General features: G+C 57.1%; 1 protein-coding gene across 3 annotated transcripts in view; it reads left to right on the forward strand.

Annotated features, from left to right (window-relative positions):
* The first annotated feature begins 5,520 nt into the window (after positions 1-5,520).
* The window catches only part of LOC146839247 (uncharacterized), a 74,578-nt gene continuing 63,514 nt past the window's right edge, over positions 5,521-16,584 (forward strand). For all 3 annotated transcript variants that reach the window (XR_014981050.1, XR_014981049.1, XM_085651292.1), the window contains exon 1: positions 5,521-5,640. The gene's annotated coding sequence lies outside the window, so the exon portion shown is untranslated. The remainder of the gene's footprint in view (positions 5,641-16,584) is intronic.

Consider the following 16,584-nt stretch of genomic DNA (forward strand, 5'->3'; position numbering starts at 1 on the left):
TTGGTGTCATTTAAAAGATAAAAAATATTACCTATTTTTATAAATTGGTGTCGGGTTTTTATTTTGTGTTGTGTCTTAATTATTTACTGAAATGGTGTTTTTAAATGCTTTACATACCTGTCTTTGAAGTTAAGCCTGTCTGCTCGCAGCCTTGTTACCAAGGGTTGAGCATAGGAATAATTTTCTAAGACCTATGCTGAGTCCTATGATGTGTTAGTGGCCTTATTGCCAGTGGCAGACCCACATTTGCCCCGACCAATAACCTACTTTCCAACAAACTGAGACTGTAACAAGGCGGTCAGTCACAGGCAGCACATGCAGCCTTGGGGGTGCATGGTGGAGAGTACGTCCTTGTCAAGTGGAGCGAGACAGAGATGGGTTGCGGTTTGCCCACCAGGGAGCGCTCTGGCCACCTCTATCCTGGTGAACCTCTCCTTCACCTGTCTCCTCTCATCCTGCCACTTCTATTTGAAACTGGACATCCTCCCCCAATGCACTGACGGCCTTAGCCAACTGCTGACATAGGGCTGCCTTCTGTCTTCTTCTCTGTGAAGGTTTTCTTCCTCCTCACACTCAACGTACCGGCACTTGACAGAGGGCACGAAGAAGCAAGGCAGCCAGGTCAAGAATGTGTTTGAAAAAACAGAGTCTTGGATGTGTGCCGCTTTTATGTGGTTTGCAGTGCGTGGGTTGCGGGTGGCATTGATTATCTGCAGAGTATGTAATGACACATTTCCCGCCCCAAGTGACGACCTTCCGTCCGAGTGCGGAGGTGCTACCCCGAGTGTGGAACCCCTACAGGCGTAAAGATACTACTCGTAAGTCCCTTTGTGAATGACGGAAAGTAGTAAAGTTAGACTTTTGGTCTAAGTTGGACTTTTGGTTAAACTTTACCTTTGGAGCTCGTACCCCAAGAGTGACCACCCCGAAGGAGTCCACAGAGGAGACGCACTGGCTTTCAAAAACACACAGGAAGAGAAATGAGACACTAAGCAAGGGATCCTCTTGACAGGAACCAGAATAGTTACTTCCGGGTCGCTCCGGCAGAAAGTCGCAGACGTCGCACGCGAAAGCCTCCGCAGGATTGCGGCCACCATGATATTACCTCAAGAGGGCTGGTTTCTGGGGTCAGGTGCTGTAGACAAAAACACCACAGCATGACAGTTCTGTACACTTACTGGGAAGACACTTCTCCGTTGGTGCAGCACCCAATGTCCTACCTCTCGGAGGCGGTATGTTTTTTTAAACCTTTATTTTTCAGTTTTATATCATACAAACCTGCAGCATTTGTTAGTCTATAAGACATGTAAAATAGCAGGAATATTACAGGGGAGGTACATCAAGAGCCAATCATCCAGTCCACAGTTTCTGAGAGCCCAATCAGAAGACAGTCGCCCTCTGCACAGCGGCACTCCATACGAGCCACGCCCCTAACTGGAGCCCTCCTCCCCCGGCCGCCTGCGGACCATCATTTCCATCATCCGGCATGCTCTCACTATCAGAAGAGGCCACAGCGGCCTCGAGGTCAAGGAGTGTATCACAGGGGCCCCCCTTGACTGCGAGGTCCTAAACCACCCTGTCGTCTCGCCTGCTAAGCTTCATGTAAAATTCCCTTCTCTCTCTTTCTCCCTTTACATCCATCCACCATCCTTCCATCCATCCACCATCCATCCATCTATCCATCCATCCATCCATCCATTGATCATCCATCCATCCACCATCCATCCACGATTCATCCATCATACATACACCCATCCATCAATCCACCATCCATCCACCATCCATCCACCATCCATGCATCCACCATCCATGCATCCATCCATTCATCTCTCTCCCCATCTCTCCCCCCACTCTGACCGCTTTCTCTCTTCGCCCCTCCTCACTCCCTTTCACTCTTTCTCCCCCTCATCCCTCTGTCTCTCTTTCCATCCATCCATCCATTCATCCATCTCTCACTCCCCTCCTCACTCCCTTTCACTCTTTCTCCCCCTCATCCCTCTATCTCTCTTTCTGTCCATCCATCCATCTTTCACTCCCCTTCTCTCCTCCCTCTCTGATCGCTTTCTCTCTTCCTCCCCCTCTTTCTCTCCCTCTCTATCCATCCACCAATCTCTTTCCCCTTCTCCCCCCTCTTATTACTTTCTACCTCTCACTCTTTCCTCTCCCTCTCCCATTCTCTCCTCCCTCTCCAATTGCTTTCTCTCTACCTCCCCCTCCCTCTCTGACCTCTTTCCTCTTCCTCCCCTTTTCTCCTCCCTGTCTTTTTAGGTCGAGGACGCCGGTCTGCTGAAGGCAGAACCGGAAGTCGGAGATTTAATGACTTGGAGAAGAGGGGCTTGAACCCGCCCCTCTTCTCCCCTGTTCTCCATTGGATGGCCTCTTGAATGCTGGCCAGCCATTGGAGAAGAGGTCAGTCACTCCGATTAGGCCCCGTCCTTTTCGGATCGGCGTGTTTTTTTCAGAAAGTCTAATTATCTCCTCCAGCCAATGGCAAGAGGAGATAAAAGCAAAACACGCCCCCGAATCCGAAAACGCCACTGCGTTTTTCCGAGGCATTTCTGCTTCGCCTCGGAGAAAAGCGGTGGTGTGCTTGTTAGCTCATTCGTCCTCCGGCATTCTTCTATCGAGATTTTATGTTAGATCTTTGAAATAATAAACACAAATACTTGGCAAGCAAAACCACCCAGATCCTGATAATGTTATCAAGCAGTTATGTTTTTGCATTTTCTATGCCGCATAAGAACGTCTATTAAACTGTTGTAAATTGCAGAGGGGACCCGAACAAATGTGTTGATTTTCTGAATTGTCTTCTGTGAACGATGTGTGCGGTTACTGTTCCTTTAAGGGAAGGAAGCTTCTCTGGGAGGCTTTGAAAGGGAAACTAAAAATCAGCCCAGTCGCCTGCGGCTCGCAGTGCGCGAAGCAACAACAAGCAGTGAGTCGGCGTTGCTGCCCCTCAAGTCCATCTTTCCGGAATGCACTGGAACTGATGGCTGAATGCTTCTCAGAAATGCACGGAGCGTTTAAAGTGTGCACGCGTGCTTCCAGTGACGTGCAGTCAGTCAGACGCTGCTGCTAGTAGCCTCACGCTGAGTGTTTGCGAAAAGATTAAAACTAACAAGATCAGACCATGCAGTTAACATTACTGCTGCTTCAATCTAAGCGTAGTTTATGGGACGGGAGCAGTTTCAGACTAGGCAGTGGTATTTTCAATAGAGACTAGGCGCTTGTAGCGAGTACACCTGATATTAGTGACGTCCTGAATCAGTGGCGGTGCTCAAGGGTAGGGGAGAACCACTAGCCTCCCAAAAGGATTGTGATCAGAGCCACAAAAGTCAACAACAAAGGTACCCAAGCACACGCAGAAATAAAGTTTACAAAAATTAATGCGTTAATTAGAACATGTAACACAATAAGTGAATCTCCGTTTCTTTCTTCAATTTAATATTCAAGTTCTCATAGTAAGTTTGCAGTCTTCACAGTGGTTCCCAAGCCAACACGTGTTTCGTCGCCTCTAGTATTATTGTACATGCGACTTGTTCACGGCTGAACACTGTATAGTTAACAGTCATTTATGTATGACGATAATTCCAGGTCATACAGTCAATCGACGGGGGGGGCCCAATCCTTGTTAGGAAGACGTATTCCATCAGTAGCTGTGCTCAATATTTGTGTGAGGTTCCCATCTCCGAGTAGAGGAGAGTGTGTCCGTTGTCTGCAACTGCCCCCAACCGCGTCTGGCTCCAATTCGAGTTATGGGACGGGAGCAGAAATGAATATATCTTGAAGTACTGGGCAGAGTGTGCGTGAACATTTCGCTATGACTTCAGTACGGATGCACTGATGGAATGTGCGCGCGCTGCTCAATTCCGAACCCCAGTCAGTGGCTGTCCTCGAGGCGGCTTTTAAGGACATGTCTAGGGCAGCAGGGGGTGCACCGGGAGGGCGCCTGTCTCCTGTGTGCGCCCGATCCAGGCTGGAGAATAATCAATACAGACAAAGGCGGCTGAGCTGTGTTAGCCTCGCTCTTTCCTCCACCTGGGCACGTAAAATTACACGAATAAAATTCGGCTCCCCCACCCCTTCTCGAGGTAGTTCTGTCAAAGCTGGTGTCATTGAACAGTGAATTCTTAATAGGTTTGTGTGAGTAGACATGCCGAACTGAAGGACACGCGTGAGAAACCTAAGCGTCGGCTCAACATCCCGTGATTCTGGGCAAATCACTTATTCTCCCCGAGCCTAACAAAAATGTGTTCTCGTGTAATGTAACTTTTGCTCGTGTAAAGCGCTCCTATACCATCGCGTCGAGTTCGCTTTATATAAAACTGCAAAAAAAAAAGACAAGGACTCGGAGACAGAGAGACAGAGCACCGACTCGGCATTTCGTATTTTAATTTTTTGTTAGGTCCGCCCCTTGCATCATCGGCTTAATTCCGCCCCTAGTTTGTGACTTCATCACGTCTTTCCTCGGCCTCGTTAGTCTCCTAAAGATATTTAGTGGCAGCCCTCTGCCTCCGTTTCTGCTTGCCTTGAGCTATTAGCACAAAGTATGAAACAAGCATTTACAATGCAATGGTCTCGGCATTGTTAAAGTTAGAGCTATTGGCATTGCTCATGACATTATTTTTGTTTATGTTTTTGTTTTTAAAACATTTAAAGAAACGACATTGTCATGAGCAATGCCAATAGCTCTAACTTTACCAATGCCGAGACCGTTGCATTGTAAGTGCTTGTTCTCAAAGGAGTAGCAGAGGGGTCCCTCCCACAAACAGAACCAGGGCGGCCCTCCGAAAACGAGCGGCAGAGGGGCCCCTACAAGGAGGGGGCCCCTCCCACAAGGGGAAACAGAAGGGCCCCTGCTAGGGCCCCTCCGATAAGGAGAAGCAGAGGAGGCCCTCCTATGGCCCCTCCCACAAAGGGGAGCAGAGGGGCCCCTCCAAATGTAGTATATGGGTCTCCAGGGAGAGGCAGCAGCAGTCCCCCCAGGGGGGGGGGGGGGGTTATTCTGTATGTATTTCATGATGTTTATAAGCGTGAACGAGGCCGGGGGGAGTCAAGGCGCCTCGTATTAAACATTTATTATCACAAGTTATTCACAAGAAGAGATACACACAGAATAACTAACACCCCTAGAGGTACAGACAGTAGTGGGGTGCAGTGTCACCCGCACAGGACACGGGCAGAGATCTGCCAACTCCAGGAGAAGGCTTTTCCTGGGTCAAAGGTCACTTCTTTGGAGATGGATAATTAATTGAAGCGGCTGCAGCGACATCACCGGATCACGGACCTGGGTTGAATCAGGACATTTCTGTCACTTCCATCACTCTGAGTGACACTTGTCAAGTGTGTAGCGCTTAGTATCTGGAGTGAGCTTTAAACTGAGGGTTTTAACAATGCTGCGCAGACCCTGGTATTAAAGCGCCTCCGGTCCGAGCCACAGCTGCATCCGGGGCCTCTGGGCAGGTCCAGGGGAGCAGTGTCTCTCTTCTGGGCATGTGCATAGCGCCCCGAGGCTCAGGGCGGAGTCAGAGGCGCTGGATGGGGTGGAGTGAACTCTGGGCTCCTCTGTCCTTAATGAGAATCCTACACCGAGAGCTCCAGTGAGAAGTACCGAGAGGCCTGTCCAGGGGTCCAGAGGAGGTGAGGCCTGTCCAGGGGTGCACAGGAGGAGAGGCCTGTCCAGGGGTGCACAGGAGGAGAGGCCTGTCCAGGGGTGCAGAGGAGGTGAGGCCTGTCCAGGGGTGCAGAGGAGGAGAGGTCTGTCTAGGCGTGCAGAGGAGGTGAGGCCTGTCCAGGGGGCGGAGGAGGTGAGGCCTGTCCAGGGGGGCAGAGGAGGCGAGGCCTGTCCAGGGGTTCACAGAAGGCGAGGCCTGCCCAGGGGTGCAGAGGAGGCGAGGCCTTTCCAGGGGTGCAGAGGAGGTGAAGCCTGTCCAGGGGTGCGTAGGAGGTGAGGCCTGTCCAGGGGAGCAGAGGAGGAGATGTGTTAGAAAGGATAGACGGACCGGGAGGGTCGGCCGGGGTCAGGAGGAGAGGTCTCCGGGGAGAGCCGTCTCCAGCGATCGTACAGACAAGTAACTTTCCCCCCCCCCACAGACGGATACCACACACGGATAAGGTTCAGGGTTCTTTATAAGCACTTCTTAGGGTACGGTTGAATGGTACAAGGAGGTCTGGACTCAGGGGTCCCCTCGATTCAAGTCTCTCAAAGCAGGGTAAGGGGTAGCGGGACAGTCTGTCTACCAGTCAGGTAGTTTGGATGAGATGATGATTAGCTCACAATCCTCGAGCTTAGTTGGCACGGGCCGCGGCAGCGCCAGCAGGTCCCGATGGAGATGGTCGATGTACGGTCCGCGGCAGCGCCAGCAGGTCCCGGTGAGGATGGTCGTTACAACGGGCCGCGGCAGCGCCAGCAGGTCCCGACGAGGATGGATGTTGTAGAAGGCCGCGGCAGCGCCAGCAGGTCCCGGTGAGGATGGTCGTTACAACGGGCCGCGGCAGCGCCAGCAGGTCCCGACGAGGATGGATGTTGTAGAAGGCCGCGGCAGCGCCAGCAGGCAGGACGATGGTTCACAAGAGCGGGCTACGGCAGCGCCAGTAGTCCGTCAAGGCTGAGTTCTCTCGGTGTCTCTCGACTCCAGGATACAACTGCCTTCCTGCTCCGGAGCTGCCCCAGTTATAGGGCAGGCGCTCTTTGATGTCCGGACCCTCGCACTTGGAGGTCGGAGGGCCCGGGATGAAGGTGTCCAGACACCCAGCAGGGGGTGGAGCCAGCGCCTGGGGGAGCTGGAGGCGATCGGCACCTGGCGGGGGAAGAGCTCTTGACACTTCGTCCTCCCATTGACCTGCCAAGTGGTCCGCTCACCTCCCGGGTGGATGGTGGTGCCGGGATGTCGGGGCCGGTCAGGCCCGGGGTTAGGGTCGGGGCGAGGCCACGCGGCCTCGTGGTGCAGGGCCCAAGATGGCGGCTTGAACCGGCCGGGGGAGCCGGTGGGGCTGGGCCCCGTGATGAGTAGAGGTCCGAGGGCAGAAGATCCGTCGGGAGACGGGGTACAGGTGCTTTTCGTGGGTTATGCCTGGCGGGCCGGAGCTCGGGCCCTGTCGTGCGGGGAGGGAGCAAGCCCTTTGTGTGGCCTGTCCAACATGCGTCCCCCCCAGCTGAAGGCGGGGAGAGTCACCCATCATCTTGGGGACTCTCTTCGTCGAGGCGGAAAAAGCGGGACAGGCCATCCGCGTTGGCGTGGTCTTGGCCTGGCCGGTGCTCCACAGTGAAGTCCATTCCCTGCAGGGAAATGGACCAGCGCAAGAGTTTTGGGTTCTCTCCCCGCATCTGCATCAGCCACTGCAGGGGTCGATGGTCGGTTTGTACCCGGAAGTGGGTACCGAAGAGATAAGGCCGGAGCTTTTTGAGGGCCCACACCACTGCGAAGGCCTCCCTCTCAATGGTGCTCCAGCGCTGTTCTCGGGCCAGGAGACGTCGACTGATGAAGGCCACCGGCTGGTCATGACCCTCGTGGTTTAACTGAGAAAGGACGGCTCCGATGCCGTGGTCGGAGGCGTCGGTCTGTACTACGAATTCCCGACTGTAATCGGGGGCCTGGAGCACAGGGGCGGTGCACAGGGCGGCCTTCAGTTTCTCGAAGGCCGCTTGACAATCGGGGGTCCAGTTAATCCGCTTCGGCTGGTTCTTGGACGTGAGACCCGTGAGGGGCCCCACGATGCTGCCATAGTCTTTCACGAACCGCCGGTAGTAGCCGGTGAGCCCCAAGAAGGCTCGGACCTCGGTCTGGGTGACGGGGGGCTGCCAGGACTGGATGGCAGCAATCTTAAGTTGTAGCGGGGCCACCAGCCCGCTTCCCACTTGGTGCCCAAGGTAGGTCACAGACCCTTGGCCAATTTGGCACTTGCCGGCCTTAATTGTGAGGCCGGCCCGCTGGAGGGCCTGTAGGACCTCGTGGAGGTGACGGAGGTGGTCGGGCCAGTGGCGGCTGTTTACAGCGATATCGTCCAGATAGGCAGCGCTGAACTCTTCGAGCCCCGCCAAGACCTGGTTCACGAGGCGTTGAAACGTGGCGGGGGCATTTTTCATGCCGAAGGGCATGACCTTGAATTGGTAGTGGCCATCGGGGGTAGAGAAGGCTGACCGTTCCTGAGCCCTGGGTGTGAGGCCGATCTGCCAGTAGCCCGCTGTTAGGTCGAAGATACTAAGGTAGCGGGCGGCCCCCAGCCGGTCGATCAGCTCGTCTGCTCGGGGAATCGGATGAGCGTCGGTCCGGGTGACAGCGTTCAAGCCCCGGTAGTCGACGCAGAATCTCAGTTCAGGTGCGGTGCCGGGGGCAGCGGCTTTGGGAACCAATACCACCGGACTGGCCCAGGGACTGTCCGAGGGCTCGATGACCCCGATTGTGAGCATCTTGGCCACTTCCTCCTGTATGCAGGCCCGTACCCGATCTGGTACGCGGTAGGCCCGGTGTCGGACAGGGGGGCTGTCCCCGGTGTCCACGTCGTGCAAACACCAAGGGGTGACCCCGGGGGTGAGGGAGAACAGTGTAGCGAACCGCAGCAGGAGGTTTCGGCAGCCCTGGCGTTGCTCCGAAGTGAGGGCGTCAGATAGCCGGACCCCGTCCACGGAGCCGTCATTCTCCTGAGTCTTCAGAAGATCCGGAAGGGGTTCGGAGTCTTCCTCTGCCCCACTGTCCGTAGCCATCAGGAGGCTGAGTTCTGAGCGCACAAAGATGCCTGCCCAGGGGTGCAGAGGAGGTGAGCCCTGTCCTGGGGTGCAGAGGAGGTGAGGCCTGTCCAGGGGAGCAGAGGAGGCGAGGCCTGTCCAGGGGGGCAGAAGAGGCGAGGCCTGTCCAGGGGTTCAGAGGAGGCGAGGCCTGCCCAGGGGTGCAGAGGAGGGGGGGCCTATCCAGGGGTGCAGAGGAGGCGAGGCCTGTCCAGGGGTGCAGAGGAGGCTTGACCTGTCCAGGAGTGCAGAGGAGGTGAGGCCTCTCCAGGGGAGCAGAGGAGGTGAGGTCTGTCCAGGGGGGCAGAGGAGGTGAGGCCTGTCCAGGGTTGCGTAGGAGGTAAAGTTTGTCCAGGGGTGCCGAGGAGGTGAGGCCTGTCCAGGGGTGCAGAGGAGGAGAGGCCTGTCCAGGGGTGCAGAGGAAGAGAGGTCTGTCCAGGGGTGCAGAGGAGGAGAGGCCTGTCCAGGGGTGCAGAGGAGGTGAGGCCTCTCCAGGGTAGCAGAGGAGGTGAGGCCTGTGCAGGGGGCAGAGTAGGGGAGGCCTGTCACAGGGGTGCAGAGGAAGTGAGGCCTGTCCAGGGGTGCAGAGGAGGTGAGACCTGTCCAGGGGTGCAGTGTCTCTCTTCGGGGCCTGTGCATAGCGCTCCGAGGCTCAGGGCGGAGTAAGAGGCGCCATATGGGGTGGGATGAACTCTGGGCTACTCTGTCCTTAATGATAATCCTTCACCGAGAGCTCCTGTGAGAAGCACCGAGAGGCCTGTCCAGGGTTGCAGAGCAGGTGAGACCTGTCCAGGGGTGCAGAGGAGGTGAGGCCTGTCCAGGGGTGCAGAGGAGGCGAGACCTGTCCAGGGGGGCAGAAGAGGCGAGGCCTGTCCAGGGGTTCAGAGGAGGCGAGGCCTGCCCAGGGGTGCAGAGGAGGTGAGGCCTATCCAGGGGTGCAGAGGAGATGAGGCCTGTCCAGGGGTGCAGAGGAGGCGAGGCCTGTCCAGGGGTGCAGAGGAGGCTTGACCTGTCCAGAAGTGCAGAGGAGGTGAGGCCTGTCCAGGGGTGCAGAGGAGGTGAGGCCTGTCCAGGGGAGCAGAGGAGGTGAGGTCTGTCCAGGGGGGCAGAGGAGGTGAGGCCTGTCCAGGGTTGCGTAGGAGGTGAGGTTTGTCCAGGGGTGCCGAGGAGGTGAGGCCAGTCCAGGGGTGCAGAGGAGGAGAGGCCTGTCCAGGGGTGCAGAGGAAGAGAGGTCTGTCCAGGGGTGCAGAGGATGAGAGGCCTGTCCAGGGGTGCAGAGGAGAGGCCTGTGCAGGGGGCAGAGTAGGGGAGGCCTGTCACAGGGGTGCAGAGGAGGTGAGGCCTGTCCAGGGGTGCAGAGGAAGAGAGGCCTGTCCAGGGGGCAGAGGAGGTGAGGCCTGTCCAGAGGAGCAGAGGCCTGTCCAGGGGAGCAGATGAGGAGAGGCCTGTCCAGGGGTGCAGAGGAAGAGAGGCCTGTCCAGTGGTGCAGAGGGGGAGAGGCCTGTCCAGGGGTGCAGAGGAAGAGAGGCCTGTCCAGGGGTGCAGAGGAGGAGAGGCCTGTCCAGGGGTACAGAGTCCAGGGGTGCAGAGGAAGAGAGGTCTGTCCAGGGGTTCAGAGGAGGAGAGGCCTGTCCAGGGGTGCAGAGGAGGAGATGCCTGGCCAGGGGTGCAGAGGAGGGGAGGCCTGTCCAGGGTTGCAGAGGAGGTGAGGCATCTCCAGGGGGTGCAGAGGAGGAGAGGCCTGTCCAGTGGAGCAGAGGAGGTGAGGCCTGTCCAGGGGTGCACAGGAGGTGAGGCCTGTCCAGGGATGCAGTGGAGGTGAGGCCTGTCCAGGGGTGCAGAGGAGGTGAGGCCTGCCCAGCGGTGCAGAGAAGGCGAGGCCTTTGCAGGGGTGCAGAGGAGATGAGGCCTGTCCAGGAGTGCAGAGGAGGTGAGGCCTGTCCAGGGGTGCAGAGGAGGTGAGGCCTGTCCAGGGGTGCAGAGGAGGTGAGGCCTGTCCAGAGGGGTGCAGAGGAGGAGATGCCTGTCCAGGGGTGAAGAGGAGGTGAGACCTGTCCAGGGGTGCAGTGTCTCTCTTTGGGGCCTGTGCATATCGCTCTGAGGCTCAGGGCGGAGTAAGAGGCGCTGTATGGGGTGGAATGAACTCTGGGCTCCTCTGTCCTTAATGAGAATCCTTCACCGAGAGCTCCTGTGAGAAGCACCAAGAGGCCTGTCCAGGGGTGCAGAGGAGGAGAGGCCTGTCCAGGGGTGCAGAGGAGGAGAGGCCTGTCCGGGGTGCAGAGCAGGTGAGACCTGTCCAGGGGAGCAGAGGAGGCGAGGCCTGTCCAGGGGTTCAGAGGAGGCGAGGTCTGTCCAGGGGTTCAGAGGAGGCGAGGCCTGCCCAGGGGTGCAGAGGAGGTGGGGCCTATCTAGGGGTGCAGAGGAGATGAGGCCTGTCCAGGGGTGCAGAGGAGGCGAGGCCTGTCCAGGGGTGCAGAGGAGGCTTGACCTGTCCAGGAGTGCAGAGGATGTGAGGCCTGTCCAGGGGTGCAGAGGAGGTTAGGCCTGTCCTGGGGTGCGTAGGAGGTGAGGTTTGTCCAGGGGTGCTGAGGAGGTGAGGCCTGTCCAGGGGTGCAGAGGAGCTGAGGCCCGTCCAGGGGTGCAGATGAGGAGAGGCCTGTCCAGGGGTGCAGAGGAAGAGAGGACTGTCCAGGGGTGCAGAGGAGGAGAGGCCTATACAGGGGTGCAGAGGAAGAGAGGCCTGTCCAGGGGTGCAGAGGAAGAGAGGTCTGTCCAGGGATGCAGAGGAGGAGAGGCCTGTCCAGGGGTGCAGAGTCCAGGGGTGCAGAGGAGGAGATGCCTGGCCAGGGGTGCAGAGGAGGTGATGCCTGTCCATGGTTGCAGAGGAGGTGAGGCATCTCCAGGGGGTGTAGAGGAGATGAGGCTTGTCCAGGGGTGCAGAGGAGGCGAGGCCTGTCCAGGGGTGCAGAGGAGGCTTGACCTGTCCTGGAGTGCAGAGGAGGTGAGGCCTGTCCAGGGGTGCAGAGGAGGTGAGGCCTGTCCAGGGGAGCAGAGGAGGTGAGGCCTGTCCAGGGGTGCGTAGGAGGTGAGGTTTGTCCAGGGGTGCCGAGGAGGAGAGGCCTGTCCAGGGGTGCGTAGGAGGTGAGGTTTGTCCAGGGGTGCCGAGGAGGTGAGGCCTGTCCAGGGGTGCAGAGGAGGAGAGGCCTGTCCAGGGGTGCAGAGGAAGAGAGGTCTGTCCAGGGGTGCAGAGGAGGAGAGGCCTGTCCAGGGGTGCAGAGGAGGTGAGGCCTCTCCAGGGGTGCAGAGGTGTCGAGGCCTGTTCAGGAGTGCAGAGAAGATGAGGCATATCCGGGGGTGCAGAGGAGGTGAGGCCCGTCCAGGGGTGCAGAGGAGCTGAGGCCTGTCCAGGGGTGCAGATGAGGAGAGGCCTGTCCAGGGGTGCAGAGGAGGAGAGGCCTATACAGGGGTGCAGAGGAAGAGAGGACTATACAGGGGTGCAGAGGAAGAGAGGACTGTCCAGGGGTGCAGAGGAGAAGAGGCCTGTCCAGGGGTGCAGAGTCCAGGGGTGCAGAGGAAGAGAGGTCTGTCCAGGGGTGCAGAGTCCAGGGGTGCAGAGGAGGAGATGCCTGGCCAGGGGTGCAGAGGAGGTGAGGCCTGTCCATGGTTGCAGAGGATATGAGGCCTGTCCAGGGGTGCAGAGGAGGAGAGGCCTGTCCAGGGGAGCAGAGGAGGTGAGGCCTGTCCAGGGGTGCAGAGTCCAGGGGTGCAGAGGAGGAGATGCCTGGCCAGGGGTGCAGAGGAGGTGAGGCCTGTCCATGGTTGCAGAGGAGGTGAGGCCTGTCCATGGTTGCAGAGGAGGTGAGGCATCTCCAGGGGGCGCAGAGGAGGTGAGGCCTGTCCAGGGGTGCAGAGGAGGTGAGGCCTGTCCAGGGATGCAGTGGAGGTGAGGCCTGTCCAGGGGTGCAGAGGAGGTGAGGCCTCTCCGGGGGTGAGGAAGAGAGGCCTGTCCAGGGGTGCAGAGGAGAAGAGGCCTGTCCAGGGGTGCAGAGGAGATGAGGCCTGTCCAGGGGTGCAGAGGAGGAGAGGCCTGTCCAGGGGAGCAGAGGAGGTGAGGCCTGTCCAGGGGTGCAGAGAAGGAGAGGCCTGTCCAAGGGTACAGAGGAGCTGAGGCCTGTCCAGGGGTGCAGAGGAGGAGAGTCCCGTCCAGGGGTGCAGAGGAAGAGAGGCCTGTTCAGGGGTGCAGAGTCCAGGGGTGCAGAGGAGGTGAGGCCTGGCCAGGGGTGCAGAGGAGGTGAGGCCTGTGTAGGGGTGCAGAGGAGGAGAGGCCTGTGCAGGGGTGCAGAGGAGGTGAGGCCTGTCCAGGTGGGTGCAGAGGAGTTGAGGCCTGTCCAGGGTTGCAGAGGAGGTTAGGCTTCTCTAGGGGGTGCAGAGGAGGAGAGGCCTGTCCAGGGGTGCAGAGGAGGAGAGGCCTGTCCAGGGGTGCAGAGGAGGGGAGGCCTGTCCAGGGTTGCAGAGGAGGTGAGGTCTGTCCAGGTGGGTGCAGAGGAGGTGAGACCTGTCCAGGGGTTCAGAGGAGGTGAGGCCTGTCCAGGTGGGTGCAGAGGAGGGGAGGCCTGTCCAGGTGGGTGCACAGGAGGTGAGGCCTGTCCAGGGGGCAGAGGAGGAGAGGGCTGTCCAGGGGGACAGTGGAGGAGAGGCCTGTCCAGGTGGGTGCAGAGGAGGTGAGGCCTGTCTGGGGGGAGGGGGGGTGCAGAGGAGGTGAGGGCTGACCTGGGCTCCAGGGGAGGTGAGGCTGCTCAAGGAGGGGTAGGGGGAGTAGAGGAGGTGAGTCCTGGACAGGGGGTGCAGAGGAGGTGAGGCCTGTCCAGGTGGGTGCAGAGGAGGTGAGGCCTGTCCAGGGGTGCAGAGGAGGTGAGGCCTGGCCAGGGGTGCAGAGGAGGTGAGGCCTGTGTAGGGGTGCAGAGGAGGAGAGGCCTGTGCAGGTGGGTGCAGAGGAGTTGAGGCCTGTTCAGGGTTGCAGAGGAGGTTAGGCTTCTCTAGGGGGTGCAGAGGAGGAGAGGCCTGTCCAGGGGTGCAGAGGAGGAGAGGCCTGTCCAGTGGTGCAGAGGAGGGGAGGCCTGTCCAGGTGGGTGCAGAGGAGGTGAGGCCTGTCCAGGGGTGCAGAGGAGGTGAGGCCTGTCGAGGGGAGCAGTGTCTCTCTGTGGGGTCTGTGCATAGCGCCTGAAGCTCGGGGGGAGTCAGAGGCGCTGTATGGGGTGGAATGAACTCTGGGCTCCTCTTTCTTTAATGAGAGTCCTTCACCGAGAGCTCCTGTGAGAAGCACCGAGAGGCCTGTCCAGGGGTGGAGAGGAGGAGGGACCTGTCCAGGGCCTGTCCATGGGTGCAGAGGATGTGAGGCCTGTCCAGGGAGGTGCAGAGGAATTGAGGCCTGTCCAGGGGGAGGCGGAGGAGTTGAGACCTGTCCAGAGGTGCAGAGGAGGTGAGGTCTGTCCAGGGGGAGTGTAGCGATTCTCCATTACTACACGCATGCCCCGGTCTGCTCTCACCCCTATAAGTCATTTCATTTCAAATCCTTTATTCGATATTTAAAAAATATCATAAAAGTACAGTAATACATTTAAAAAACATCATTTCAGTGCATTTCAATTACATTGGGCTTCGCAAAGTACATTTATCATCAATTCATTCAATATTGCCCCCTAGTGTTCCTAAGTCTTATTGCAACTTTGATAAAATTCATGGTACAAGCCAATGTCAGTGGGTTCTCAGACCTTTGTAAGTATAAAAGAGCAACCTTGGCGTGAATAAACTTCATTTGTTTTAAAATCCTTAGTAAAAAGCTACGTCTGGGTGCCTGCGGAGACCTATTGTCGCAGCCGCAGGTACCCGTCTGCTCAACTGTAACAGTAAAACCAAGTGGATCAGCCAACAAGTGATGTAAAAGGTTGAGCCTAAATCGAGTGATTAAAAACCTATCCTGTGCATTTTGCATAAGAGCGAGGTACGGTTCCATACCTTCTACTGTCTTTACCGTGCTGTAGGCACGAACTGTGGGTTTGCTTTCTTCAAGAGCCGCTCTACGTGCAGTCTGTTTTGCGTAAAAAATTCTTTTAATTCTAAGTTTGTCCTCGGGGATTATTGTTGTTGGGTTAAAAAAAAGGTCCTTACAACCTAATCCCTCCAGAGCAGTCCTTACATAATTCAGCCATGGAATGCACATTCCCTTATCTCTGTCCATACAGTCTCTAATTATTTGTCTGCTCAGACCTGCCTCCATATTGGACCAAATTCTTAGCCAAGCCATGAGAGGTCTAACCTTAATCAGATCCTCCATGTGTACCCTTCCCAATTCAGCATGAGTAATGTGGGCCGGTGTACTTTGTGAAGTTTGGAGGATCTTTCTCAGGAATTTGTTCTCCTCAATCTGTATTTGTTGGGTACATGCAAAACCCCAAACTTCAGCCCCATACATTACTTTGGGGCAGCAGATTGAGCTGTATATGTTCTGGAGACCACCTGCCCAGCCTACGCCCGTAGCTCATTATGGCCCCTGTGGATGCCACTAATTTTGAGCTCCGCTCTTCAATTAAAAGTTTAAAATTTAGAAGCCCATCAAAAAGTAAACCCAGATAGGAAAAGGTCTTAACCTGTTCCATTTTGTATGTGCTTATTTTATATAAGAACTTTTTACAAGGTTTAGATCCAGCCAGCAGTACATAGGACTTAGTTAGGTTGGCCGATAGATCTAAACTGGCCATAAAGCTGACGAACCCATCTAACAAACTCTGAAGACCTTTGGGTGTGCGGGCTAAAAGTACTGCATCGTCAGCATACAACACGGGGTCCGGTCTGGAGCCCACTCTAGGGGTATCTACATTCAGTTTACATAATGCCTGTTCTAACTCATTTATGTACAATGAGAACAGGAACGGGGCCAGAATGCATCCCTGTCTCACCCCGCTGGTGCAAGGGAAGGGTGCCGTAGTATCACCCTCCAGATTAAAACGCACTTTAGCAGAGTTGTTCCAGTGGAGTGCTCTTAAGATGTCAACTAGGCCCTGATCTACCCCTAGTCTGATCATCAGATCCCAGAGCTTTTCCCTATTGACATGTGTTAGAAAAGGTAGACGGACCGGGAGGGCCGGCCGGGGTCAGGGGGAGAGGTCTCCGGGGAGAGCCGTCTCCAGCGATCGTACAGACAAGTAACTTCCCCCCCCACAGACAGAGATCACACACGGATAAGGTTCAGTGTTCTTTATAGGTACTTAGTTATGATACGGTAGAATGGTACAAGGAGGTCTGGACGCAGGGGTCCCCTCGATTAGAGTCTCGTAAGGTAGGGAAGGGGGTAGCGGGTCAGTCTATTTACCAATCAGGTAGTTCAGATGAGATGATGACGAGCTCACAATCCTCGAGCTTGGTGTTTAGGCAGTACGGTCCGCGGCAGCGCCAGCAGGTCCCGGTAAGGATGGTTGATACAACGGGCCGCGGCAGCGCCAGCAGGTCCCCGGAAGATGTACGGTCCGCGGCAGCGCCAGCAGGTCCCGGTGAGGATGGTCGTTACAACGGGCCGCGGCAGCGCCAGCAGGTCCCCGGAAGATGGTCGTTACAACGGGCCGCGGCAGCGCCAGCAGGTCCCGGGAAGATGGTCGTTACAACGGGCCGCGGCAGCGCCAGCAGGTCCCGGGAAGATGGTCGTTACAACGGGCCGCGGCAGCGCCAGCAGGTCCCAGGAAGATGAAGGTTGCAGAAGGCCGCGGCAGCGCCAGCAGGCAGGACGATGGTTCACAAGAGCGGGCTACGGCAGCGCCAGTAGACCGTCAGGGTTGAGTTCACTCGGTGTCTCTCGACTCCAGGAT

This window comes from Triturus cristatus, chromosome 4_1, assembly GCF_964204655.1.
Source record: "Triturus cristatus chromosome 4_1, aTriCri1.1, whole genome shotgun sequence".
Classification (NCBI taxonomy): Eukaryota; Metazoa; Chordata; class Amphibia; order Caudata; family Salamandridae; genus Triturus; species Triturus cristatus.